The following is a 14,336-nucleotide window of genomic DNA, read 5'->3' on the forward strand; positions in this document are numbered from 1 at the left end:
AGAGAGAGAGAGAGAGAGAGAGAGAGAGAGAGAGAGAGAGAGAGAATAAAGATGTAGACAAAGATAAAAAGCAAAAAAAAAGTACGACAGGAGAGGGGCGGGAGACGTAACCAGAGACAGAGAGGGAGTACCAAACGCACTGCCGAAGGGTTTTCCCTAGACGCGTGTTGGTATCCCCAGGAAACGTAGGAGTCAGTGATACCACAATTTATGGAGATATTAGCGGTAATGCAAACCGACTGGGAGAACTTTAATGTAAGATTATGTAAATTTCCCCCGGCTGTGGATGTCAGCTGTGCCCTTGATAAAAAAAATAAAAGGAGGTGGGAATATGTTGAGATGAAAAGTAAATTTATTCGTGGTTTTATTTTAAGGTGGTGCTGGGCTATTGTTGAATGCATTGTGATTATTGTAGTTGGTACTGTCGTGTTACGCATTTACTGAGTTCTTTTGTTGAATGATCAAAAGGCGCGTGCAACATTTTGGTTTATTTTCGAAACGTTTCGCCTACCCAGTAGGTTTCTTCAGTCTAATACAGAGGTGCCTTCAGAAGCTTACTATGTAGGTCATCATAAACTTGTCGGTATTACATATCATTATATAACTACTTTTTGTCAAATGTTCGTATTGTATCTATTGTATGTTGATGGTGAGGGTAGTGTTGGTATTGTATTGCAATAGGTAGTATTTGTAAATAATCGAAGTTGATTATTGCATATTTATTGTAGTTATTGTATACTGGAGGTGTGGGGATGTATGTTGGTTCTATGGTTTTTGAATTGTATTAACAAGCTCGTGGCCTCTGGTGCGATTTATCTGTTAGTTTCAAATTCAGAGGACGATTGTTTTCGGAGGCTGTCGATATCCCATTCGGCTCTTAGAAACGTAAATGGTTTGGAAATATCACCCAAATTTATGGACATAATACCTAATGTCAGATGACGCAGTGATAATTCCATAAACGAATTTACAATCATCATCATCAATAATAAGAGTGAAAGCTAAAGTAATATCTCTTTGTACAGCGCGTCCCAAGTGTTGTTCGGACAAATATTCATTAAAAGCATATATTCGGACATTGTTTAGAATGCTTAAATTGTGAGACAGCTTGTCACAATAAAGCTCATCCTACATTCTTTTTAGTTTCTCCACAAACTCGTGTTGGCTTTACGACCCTCAACTCTCCTTGCCCCATGTATTGCACTTCGCCATCGAGCTGGTACCCATTGGCCGAAATAGACCAGTGGGAATACACTGGCAGCGGAGGATTTTTAATTACAACATGTCGCCCAATGCTACACTTTGTCAGGTACACTTGGTAAAACCCAACTTTGGGTGAAACGTTGTGTTAAAAGGATCATTTACTGCCAAAGTCTATTCTCTGCCTTCTACCTGGGAAGTATTTTTACCTCTGGCGTGGGCTTAATCTGAGGCAAAAGCAGCAGCTCAGAATTATTAAATAAAGGGGATATATTAAAGCATATTTCACGTTGAAAGAGGTTTACAGGAAAGGCCTTTGGACCAGAAAGGTAAACATTGTGGTTTGTGTGTCCCGAAATATTATAAAAGAAAAAACTCCTGGGTAAAAGAAAGAATTAAATTCTCAATAAACGCTGTTGTCGTGCGCACGCAGGCACAGACACAGGCATACACACACAGAGGCACAGACAGACAGAGAGAGAGACACACACACACACAGTAAAGGCTTAAAGCCATTTTAGCTGGTTCGAGTCATAAATACCCCCAAAAATACTGAAGATAAACCAGGGCGAACACGAACTAGAATAACAAAAAATCTATGTAATCTTCTCTCATTGCAGCTTTTAATCCTAAATCAAGCTATTTTTAAGCGATTTTTTTCCTAATCCGTTTCCAGATATAGATCTAAATATCCTCCTACTGACCGTTTTATTACCATATACATCAATGCCTTTTTCATATTTTTTTTTTTAACTTCTGTGATATTAAGGGGGAAATATTCTCATTTTACATACAGAAGTGAACTTTGTAGTTTATTTTAAATCCCTTACGATTAGCGTCGTTTTAGAGAGAGAGAGAGAGAGAGAGAGAGAGGCAGACTTGTGTGTATGGTGTTATATGGTACCTGCTGTGTGGTGGGGGTGGTGCGCAGCACCAGCTGTGTGTGGTACTGTGCCGTACCAGTTTTGTGTGGTACTGTGCCGTACCAGCTTTGTGTGGCACCGTGCCGTACCAGCTTTATGTGGTACTGCGCCGTACCAGCTTTGTGTGACACTGTGCCGTACCAGCTTTGTCTGATACTGTGCCGTACCAGCTTTGTCTGATACTGTGCCGTACCAACTTTGTGGCACTATACCGTACCAGCTTTGTGTGGCACTATACCGTACCAGCTTTGTGTGGCACTATACCGTACCAGCTTTGTGTGGAACTATACCGTACCAGCTTTGTGTGGCACTATACCATACCAGCTTTGTGTGGCACTATACCGTACCAGCTTTGTGTGGCGCTATACCGTACCAGCTTTGTGTGGCACTATACCGTACCAGCTTTGTGTGGCGCTATACCGTACCAGCTTTGTGTGGCACTATACCGTACCAGCTTTGTGTGGCACTATACCGTACCAGCTTTGTGTGGCACTATACTGAACCAGCTTTGTTTGGCACTGTACCGTACCAGCTTTGTGTGGCACTGTTCCGTACCAGCTTTGTGTGGCACTGTGCCGTACCAGCTTTGTGTGGCACTGTGCCGTAGTAACAGCTGTATGTTGAATCGATGTGTTCAGTCCATCACTCTTGCAGGAAGTACAGCATAGGGCCAGAGAGGTGGCTTATATACTGCAGTCAGATGAGTCGAAGCAAGAGGAGGCGGGATCACAGTGAGACCTGCCACTAGTCAGACACTGCAACATCATGGGATCTTGGTACAAAGACTTCAACGCTTGTCCAGCCTTAGGACGACGACCTACTTACACTAGTGGCAGGTCCCACTGTGATCCCGCCTCCTCCTGCTTCGACTCATCTGACGGCAGTATATAAGTCATCTCTCTGGCCCTATGCTGCACTTCCTACAAGAGTGATGGACTGAACACATCGAATCCAGGTTGAGGGACTGATTACCTCAAACTCCTCCTCTCTTTATCCATTTCTACTTTGTATTGGACTGATGAAGCCACTGTGTGGCGAAACGTTTCTTCAATAAAGATTCCCACATGTTGCATAAGTGTCTCAATTCTTCAAGTTGTCGGTTTTCAAAACCATTCATCACATCTGACTAAAAGTCCCAACAGTGGGTCATCATCTAAGACCCGCGTCACGAAACACTTGTCCTGTATCCAGACGAATCTAACCTAACCTAACCTAATCACTCTAAAGATGATCAGCTTTCTTACTTCTTTATGGCATATTTTTCTCGTTGATGGCCTTCATTTTAAAATCAATCCATTTTATTTTTCAACCATGAAATAGCTTTGGCAATCACACCTTCTCCGAGTTAATTCCACTTGTCAGCTTCTCTGTAATGAAATATTTACTGCAGTTCCTCTTATATTGCCTCTGCCCTAACTTAAGAGTGTAACCTCTCGTCCTTTCCGCTGCTAGTTCCAAAAGTTTTCTTGTTTGTGTAAAGCTCTTCAAGCTAGACACACTCTCTGTAAAATTTCACCTCGTCCACACAAGGTGACGCCATCCTTCACGTTGTTTGTTAGTGCACTGTTCTTGCTTCATGCATGGAGTCCGCATGCTTCCAGTGTCTGTCTGAACACATACAATCCCCCGTCTAAACATATGCAACACGTCTGTCAATGTTCATTCAATCCCTTATCACTCATATCCAATCCCCTGTTTATAATCCATACACAATACGCTCTCCCTTGGCTATTAAGCATATATATAATCTCTTCGTATATTATGGAACTCCAGTCCGTCTGACTATTAAAATGACACAATCTATCAGCAAAGCAAATCTTTCTTTAGTACTTAAGAATATTATATTACGTGTACACTGCGTATTTATACTGCACAACGAAATTAAATTTTTAGTTACATTATACATAATACATAAGTGCCAATTATGATGTGTTCCCACAAAAGTTGTCTCTCTCACTCTCCACTGAACTGTTATGTGTAACCTACTGATCGTATCGTATCTTCTGTCGTCATGTGAGAGTTAGTGTCAGTGCTGCCTGACTTTCTCAGGTTCCTCTCCCAAGTGTTTTTTTTTCTTTTTGTTGTTGTTGTTGTTGAATTGTTCCAGCCGTGGTATTGTCGCTTGTTTTTTATTATTTTCCAATTTCTTTTTCTCCTTGTTGTGTCTTATATTCAAGGGGCGAGTGTCATGATGTTGGATAGGAATATTAAACCAGTCACTGGATGAATCCAAAGTAAGCTGTGTGGTAGCACTGGACATTGCTGGCGCTTTCGACCGGGTGTGGCACCAGGGCCTCTTAGCAAAACTTCAAGCACTGGGAATTGCAGGCTCTACGCTATGTCTCCTCAGTGATTACCTTCATGGTAGATCTCTAAGTGTAGTTCTCAATGGAACGGAATCAGCAAGACATCCTATTGGGGCAAGTGTTCCACAAGGAAGCGTACTGGGACCATTGTTAAGGAATGTCTACTTCAACGACCTTCTTCATCTCATCCCAGAATCACATGCATATGCAGACGACTGTACACTGACATTCACTTATCCAAGAGAAGAAATGCCAGCTGCTCTAAGCTACATCAATCACCAGCTGAGAGCTATATCAGCTTGGGGAAATAGATGGCAAGTAACATTTGCACCTGAGAAAACGCAAATGATGATCGTCTCTAGGCACCATGATGGTAATGCTGGTGCAGTAGTAAGGATGAATGGGAGGGTGTTGGCACCTGGAGAAGAAGTTAATATCCTTGGGGTGAAATTTGACTCCAAACTAACCATGAAGAACCATGTTGTAAATCTGGCAAACAAGGCAGCCAGGAAGCTTACAGCACTTCGCCGTATCTCGCATCTGCTTGACAGTAGGGGTTGCAAGCTCCTGTACGAGGCACAAGTACGCTCACACCTTGAGTATGCTCCACTTTCTTGGTTTGCCTGCCCCCCCCCTCATCTGCGTCTGCTTGACAGAGTAGAGAACAGAGCAAGACGTCTCATCTCTCGCCTGGACCCATCCTGGATAGATCTGTCATTTCAGCAGAGCCTTCAACATAGGAGGGATGTGGGTGGCCTTACTGTTATGTACAAGGCCAATATTGTCAAAGTATCACACTTGGATCCACTTCGAGGACAGCGTGAAACAAGCTTTTATGCCACAAGACGGGCAGAAAGCAGCAACTTCACTCTGGCTGTACCCTTCTCCAGAACATCACTCCATCTGAGATCACACACACCCAGGATGGCTCGAGTATGGAACACATTCGTACAGCATAATGATGTCAATGAGATAAAGTTAGTTGATCAAATGAAAATGCTGGCCCACAGATGGCTCCAACTTCATCCTGTTCCCTACTTGTATGTCTCATAACAATAAAAATGCTTTCAAATGAGCTGATGTAGATAACAGCTCTTAGCTTGCCAATAAAGTTAGGAATCCTTAACCTGTAAATAGCTTGTCAATAAAGTTAGGGATCCTTAACCTTGTCAAACCCTGTGTAATAAAAAAAAAAAAAAAAAAAGAATAGTTAGATTATTACCTTCCATTCGCAAGTACTGTATAACTCTACGGGATAATGCTTCTGAATAATAATAATATTTTCCCTATAATAACATTTTTGTTACAAAATTATTATTACTATTACAATTATTTTTCATTATTATTCGTTGTGTCCACAAATTTGCTTTGTGAGCCAGCCTTCACATACAAGCCTTCACATCTACACACCGTCACAACTCCTGTCTACACACCGTCACAATTCTAGTCTACACACCATCACAACTCCATCCTCCGCTGTTCACTTTATTCACCATGTGTACAAATATTATATAAACATGGAACTAGAGGTGAGAGTGGAAGCCCGGTTCTTAATCAGCTTTCACGCTTCCTAACATCAATGTTATTGGTAGCGATTACCAGAATCAGCTGATAACGTTGTTCCTTCTCTCTGAGAAACGTCCATTAAGGCTGGTGAAACCGGGGTGGGGGGTCCTTACGAAACATTTCTTAATGTTTACGACCCATTTGAAAGGCTTTTAAAGCACTTAAAAATGTTGAAATATGATAATAAAGTATTTTAGGGCATTTTAGACATCTTTCAGAAAGATTTATTCAGTGTTAGGGTTTTAAAATGGTTTAAATATTCGAAATTAAACATATTTAAAGACCTTCTCAGTTATCTAAAAACAATTTTATATGTTTAAAAATAATTCGAATGTTTGCCAAGAGTATTGGAAGTTTAGATAATTTTTCAAATGTTTAAAAACAAATGAAAATATTAAAAATATTTTAAAATGTTTAGACATATTAAATAAGATGGAATCTTAGAAATGATTCACAAATATTTTGGAACTTGCGAGTGAAGACAAGATTCCTTTTAAAACACATTTTATTCGGGACAACGTTTCGCTCTGTGCGAAACTTAGACAGTTGTAAAATACTGAGACGATGGGAGAAAAAGAGACAGGTTTGCCAAGACTTGATAAAGTTTTACACTGGGGGAAACACAGATGAAACAAAAGCGTTCTGCCAATTGTGTCTTTTTCTCACTATTGTTGGCAGTGTGATATTTAAAATTGCAGTTAGCTTTATGGAATTTATTTTGTAAATCCTAAAGAGAAGTATTTTGCGTAGAAGACTTGATACTGAGATTATTTCTGTGACCATTGAATGACACATGACAGACAGCAATATTACTCATATAATATATACGTACGTACGTACATACGGGGCCACGAGCTATGAATGGACCCCTGCAGCCACAATTAGGTGAGTACATACATACATAGACGTCTTGTCTTTTCAACAAACCGGCCATATCCCAAAAAGAAAAACGGATGGGGTTACTACAAGCTTGCTCCCGGCATTTTAGTCGCCTCTTATGACACGCATGACTTACGGAGGAAGAATTTTGTACCAATTTCCCATGGAGACATACAAATGCATACATACATATATGCATAAGTACAAAGAATTGGCATCTAACAGAGGGCGTCGGAATGTGAATATTACAGACACAAACACACGCACACACACACACACACACGCACACACACACACACACACACACACACACACACACACACACACACACACACACACACACACACACACACACACACACATACACACACACACACACACGTACGATTAAGAGAAAAAAAATGAAGAGTGGTGACGAAAAGCAAACGTAGTGCAGATGAAAGAATGTTAATAAACTGTCAGAAAATTCTGAGAGAGAGAGAGAGAAAGAGAGAGAGAGAGAGACTGAGAGACTGAGAGAGACTAAATACGAAACGCAAATATCTTATGGTCTATGTCAGGATTAATCGAGGTTATCTGCTGGGAAAATTGAACTCCTGCTCTCTTGCCAGGTGAGTCATGGATAGTAAAGCACACGGCAGAGAGGCAGAGGCAGAAAGAGGAACGGGGAGAGAAAGGCAGAGGCAGAAAGAGAAGCAGATAGGCAGAAATAGAGTAACAGAGACAAAGACAGAGATAGTGAGATGCAGAGAGAAGGCATAGCGAGAGTGAGATATACAGAAAGAGACAGTAAAATAGACGGAAAGAAGTAGAGAGCGAGACAGATATTTAGAAAACAGAGATAGTAAGAATGAGAAAGAGAGGGAGTTTCACTAAGAGTGAAAATTAGAGTTGGCAACCCCGCATCTCGGCTTTGTTTTCTTTCTTTCTTTCCTCGACAGGTTATTTAAGTTTGTTTGTTTGTCCTTTTAACAACTTGTATTCTCCCTCAGGAGGGTCTTGTGAGAGCGATCTTTTCTTACCAGTTAGTTTTGTAGTGGAGTTTGGAAGTGTGTGTGTGTGTGTGTGTGTGTGTGTGTGTGTACTCACCTACTTGTGGTTGCAGGGGTCGAGACTCAGCTCCTGGCCCCGCCTCTTCGCTGGTCACTACTAGGACCTCTCTCTCCCTGCTCCATGAGCTTTATCAAACCTCGTCTTAAAACTCTGTATGGTTCCTGCCTCCACTACGTCACTTTCCAGACTATTCCACTCCATGACGACTCTATGACTGAAGAAATACTTCCTAACAACCCTTTGACTTATCTGAGTCTTCAGCTTCCAATTGTGTCCCATCTCTGCAACTTCCTGTCTTTGTCCACCTTGTCAGTTCCTCGTAGTATTTTATATGTCGTTATCATGTCTCCCCTAACGAGCTACATATGTTCCGTCTTCTGTGATTTTTAAAATTATAGCCCTCATTTCTTCCTCTTTTAACTCAATCCATTGGCCTATCACTCTATTATATGCAAAAGACATCTTTGTATAATATTTAATACATGTCCATTGCAAGATTATCTCTCTTTCAGTTCTCTGTTATACTGAATTAACACAAATTCTCCTTCCTTTTTATATAGTTTTTCCTGCTCATGTGTTTCATTTTCATATATTAGGTCAAATTTAACAATATATGTTTTTTTCCAAGTTGAAAAAATAATTTCCTCTATTTTACTAAATACTAAGAATAATTTTAATGGTGTGTTGCTTCTCTTACTCATGTGGTTTCACTTATATGTTGATACATAAAAAATTTACATTGCATTTGCTAATTCTATTTACCATTTATTTGCAGTTATAAATGTATTTGCATAAAATTAAAATATCAAATTGAAATATCTTTCTGCAGGTAGGTAGGGAGGTGTGTGTGTGTGTGTGTGTGTGTGTGTGTGTGTGTGTGTGTGTGTGTGTACTCACCTAGTTGTACTCACCTAGTTGAGGTTGCGGGGGTCGAGTCCGAGCTCCTGGCCCCGCCTCTTCACTGATCGCTACTAGGTCACTCTCCCTGAGCCGTGAGCTTTATCGTACCTCTGCTTAAAGCTATGTATGGATCCTGCCTCCACTACATCGCTTCCCAAACTATTCCACTTACTGACTACTCTGTGGCTGAAGAAATACTTCCTAACATCCCTGTGATTCATCTGTGTCTTTAGCTTCCAACTGTGTCCCCTTGTTACTGTGTCCAATCTCTGGAACATCCTGTTTTTGTCCACCTTGTCAATTCCTCTCAGTATTTTGTATGTCGTTATCATGTCCCCCCTATCTCTCCTGTCCTCCAGTGTCGTCAGGTTGATTTCCCTTAACCTCTCCTCGTAGGACATACCTCTTAGCTCTGGGACTAGTCTTGTTGCAAACCTTTGCACTTTCTCTAGTTTCTTTACGTGCTTAGCTAGGTGTGGGTTCCAAACTGGTGCCGCATACTCCAATATGGGCCTAACGTATACGGTGTACAGGGTCCTGAACGATTCCTTATTAAGATGTCGGAATGCTGTTCTGAGGTTAGCTAGGCGCCCATATGCTGCAGCAGTTATTTGGTTGATGTGCGCTTCAGGAGATGTGCCTGGTGTTATACTCACCCCAAGATCTTGTGTGTGTGTGTGTGTGTGTGTGTGTGTGTGTGTGTGTGTGTGTGTGTGTGTGTGTGTGTGTGTGTGTGTGTGTGTGTGTGTGTGTGTGTGTGTGTGTGTGTGTGTGTATGTATGTGTGTGTGTGTGTGTGTGTGTGTGTGTATGTATGTGTGTGTATGTGTGTGTGTGTATATATATATATGACTTCAAAACACTCATTGCTTTCATCGAATATTCAGAGAATCGCTAATTGCATCCTTTTAGAGGACTGAACTCGGCTGTATCGCATTAATATTCACTACTGACCGCCCTCTCACTGCGATCACACGTACACGTTGTATACATACACTATTGGGCACACACACACACACACACACACACACACACACACACACACACACACACACACACACACACACACACACACACACACCCACACACACACTTATGACATATCTACGTCTACCGTTAATATTCAAAGCCGTTCACGAGTTCATGTATGACTTACGTACATTTATTGTATACACACAAAAAACTTTCAAATAGCCAAATATCACATAAATATATCGTATATACATTCAAACATTTTACATACTTATATATATCACACACACACACACATATATATATATATATATATATATATATATATATATATATATATATATATATATATATATATATATATATATATATATATATATATATATATATATATATATATATATATATATATACACTTACTGTATATACGCATACACCCTTTTACGCATATTTCATATTAATACACATGAATATTACGTATATAGTTTTTACATTTATATTTTAGTTGTTAGTTTTAGGATCAAACATTTTGTTGAAGCCTAATTCACCGTGGGATTTTAATTAAATAAAAATGGCCAAGGTTAATTAGTGCAGAGTGGAGTGAGAAAACAAGATGAAAGAGCCTATGTTGGTGTATAGGCTTCAACGCCTATGTTGGTTTGTAGTGTTCAAGGCCTTCGTTGGTGTGCTGGGTTCAAGGTGAATGTTGGTGTGTTGGTTCGAAGTCTATGTTGGTGTGTTGGTTCGAAGTCTATGTTTGTGTGTTGGTTCAAGGTCTATGTTGGTGTGTTGGCTCAAGGTCTATGTTGGTGTGCTGGGTTCAAGGTCTATGTTGGTGTGTTGGTTCAAAGTCTATGTTGGTGTGTTGGTTCAAGGTCTATGTTGGTGTGTTGGCTCAAGGTCTATGTTGGTGTGCTGGGTTCAAGGTCTATGTTGGTGTGTTGGTTCAAGGTCTATGTGGGTGTGTTGGGCTCAAGGTCTATGTTGGTGTGATAGATTCAAGGTCTATGTTGGTGTGTTGGGTTCAAGGCCTATTATGTCGGTGTGTTCTGTTCAACGCTTATGTTAGTGTTAGTTGAGTTCAGGGCCTATGTTAGTTTGTGTTACATGCCTATGTTAATTTGTGTTCCAAGCCTATGTTAGTTTGTTGACTTCAAGGCGTAAACAAATTTGTTTAGAAGCGTATTTATTCATGGCTCCATTTGAACGAAATCTGCCTGGAACGATAGGATGATAGAGAGGGATGATTTCCTCCCTTTATCACTAGTCTAGGCCGTTGGGGGCAAAATCCATGGCCCTTGCAATTGCAACTAAAAGGCACAATACCGTGACTGGAAAAACACAAATAACCCACACATAGGAGAGAGAGAGAAGCTTACGATGACGTTTCGAACCATTTACAAAGTAACAGTGTGACTTTACAAATGGTCCAGGTCGGACCGAAACGTCGTCGTAAGCTTCTCTCTCCCTTGTGCCGGTTATATATGAATTGCAGTTAATCATGAAACTGTTACTCGATTGGTCCTCATGGCGCTAAGAATAGAAAAGGAAATATTTGATGAGAGTAATATTTGCGTAACCATAAAAATTCTGAAAGAGAATGTGGAAATCGCTTGAGGGAGAGCCTGACCGATCCATCCCAGGATACAAAGAGGTTCTGCCGACAGTAATGAGAAAAGACCCAACGATATAAAGAGTTATCAAGTCAATCTAGAGGAGTTCCTGGAGAAAATGAAGCGTCTCATATAAAACAAACTTGGAACCCGTACATTTCCGCCATTTCCTCCGAACTAGAAAATAAATGCAGTTTAAATTCTCCTGTAAATAACTTAAATGAAAAGAGGATGGAGACATGAAGCAAATAAAAAAACTCAAATTAAACTTAGTCTTAGAAAATCAGTGACATTCTCAGGGTAGACGTGAGGAATGAGAAAATTATTTTCCAACCAACAGAGACATAGGAAACATGGATATTGGAAAATAAATATCGTCGTTGATGCTGAAAGAGTGATCTGTTTGACAGAAAATGATAAACTTAATTTCAGTAATTTAGAAAGATAACAGATAAGAAGCTCAAAGCTATAGTCCTGTATCATCAACGTTACATTCAGTACATATTAAGCTAGAGGGTAATTATTAAAATCTGGTGGAACACTAAGAGAATACAGAATTCTTCCAAGAATGGAAAGTCACGTTACTCTAGCTTAATAAATCACTAAAGGAGTTCCGGAAGGAAAGATGTGGATGTGTGGACTGCACTGCTTATCACAAGACTTCGCATTCCAGGACGTAGCATCATGGAGAAGACTTACACAAACTGGAGATGAAAGCTGAGTAATAGGCCGAGAATGCATTAAGGATCACCTGAAAACCAGAAGAAAATCAATCATATAGAAGAATATCAGTCATATAGTGTCTAATTTACTGAACAGTCAGAAATCTGTAACTTCTGTGGCTCATTCAGGGAAATTACTGGTAGTGACAGTCCTCCTTTCTCTAATCACCAAATAGATATGATATCAAACTTATCATTCTACTAATAATCGAGCCGCAAGAAGACATTATATCTAAGGCTGGGTAAATTTAACTAATGTTATCACTAAGAGCCATACTGTTTGGTATTGAGAAACACCTTCCATTACGGAATATAAGTCAGAAAGTTCAGGTATGTTCCTCCAGACTGGTGCCAGAACTGTGAAACACGGGTTATGAGAAAAACTTCCAATACTACCTCTTTCTCGATTTTGAATAAACGCAGAGAAAAATAAAGAGTGGACATGGTCGCTTCATATAAACTACTCTTTGGTATAAACCGATTAGCTACATTATGATACTGGATTTCTGTGATAATAAAATATACATAAAACATATTGCTGATTTTTCAACTGCAAGAAGGTATTTGACACTTCCATAAGCATAAGAGACAGAAGGAAAAATTAGAGGAGCAAGAACCGCAAAAGAAAAAATGTAATAGAGTGAATCAAAGAATATCTAAGGAAAAGAGAGAAAGTGAAGTTCTGGAGCCAAGAGAGAACCCAAATAGAAGATGAATAGTTGGATAAATGATCATAACATTAGGAATATTCGTTCTGTGAAAGGGATACAGAAAAACAAATGTATTAAAAAACTTTGACATTTTAACAGTGGCTAGTTGAAAGATATAGGTTAGTCTCCTTCACCTGCATGTAAAAGGAAATATTAAAAGAATTGATTACCTCAACCAAGAGAAAGTTAAGCGACGGAACCCAAGAACTGGAGTTAGTAACCAGCACACTCAGTTAATTATATACAGTAAAAAACACAGGCGATAAATAACTGGAGCATCATTCAAGAGGAAATTGTATGCATCACAGTGAGTGGAAACACAAAAAAAATTACCTTAGATTAGCAATAATGGTAGAATTACCGACTAAATGTTAGGTAAATGGACACAGATGCAACTAATGTAAAATTTTATTGTGGCAACGTTTCACTCTCCAGGAGATTTGTCAAGCCGTTATATTAATTGAAAAAAAAATATGCTTAGTTTTCATGAAGACTTAACGTATATAGGTTATTCAGTGCAAGGAGTGGTGGAGGCTCGCTCCTACGTTCGTGAATCGCTGTCCAGTTTCTGGCAAGTAGTGTTACGAACGATGTATGTACCACAGGTTAGGTAAACACCAACACGCCACACAGGATCGCTGGGAATCAACAACACTCGACAACTCAGGAAGACAGAGCCACGCCCTCCCCATCACAAAATATCTTAATTAAAAAATACGTAGTGACATTCCCAGTCCGACTGATAAGAACAAAAATGTGGAAAAAGACTCAATCAGTAAAGGTACTTGTATTATACTGGAAAAATTTCGGTCCCATGACCGAAACGTTTCTAATAAACATGTCCTTTATTATTATTTGTCTGTAACATAGACATTGGAATCCATAAGAAAGAAAGAAAATATTAAACGTCTGTTTTCCTGCTTAGGGAGAAGTAAAGATGGAGTATAGGAGAGGAATGAGGCAAGTGTCAAAAGGGAACGAGGGTAAAATGGAACAGGGATAGAGAAAGGGGTGAGATATAAAATGATGAAGGCAGAGGTGAGAAGGAAGAGGACAAATCTGATATTACAGTTAAGGCTTCAACACTGGAGGGATATGGGTAGCCTTACTTTTATGTACAAGGCCAATATTGTCAAAGTACTTGGCTCGACTCCCGAGGACAGCGAGAAGTGACCTTCTAAACTACAAGACGGGCAGCCAACAGCAACTACACTCTGGCTGTACCCTTCTCCAAAACATTACTTTATCTGAGACCATTTATTCCTAAGATAACTCTAGTCTGGAACATATTCGTGCAGCACACCAAAGAAATAAAGCCAGTCGACCAAATGAAATCGCTGCTCCACAAATGGCACCTACTTCATTCTGTTCCATATTTGTGTGCCCCATAACAATAGCTTTAAAATAAGCTGATGTAGGTAACAGCTCTTAGCTTATTAATAAAGTTAGTAACCCTTAACTTAATTTTGTACAACCCTTGAGTAAAAACAAAA

The sequence above is a fragment of the Cherax quadricarinatus genome, chromosome 45, assembly GCF_038502225.1.
Source record: "Cherax quadricarinatus isolate ZL_2023a chromosome 45, ASM3850222v1, whole genome shotgun sequence".
In the NCBI taxonomy this organism is placed as follows: Eukaryota; Metazoa; Arthropoda; class Malacostraca; order Decapoda; family Parastacidae; genus Cherax; species Cherax quadricarinatus.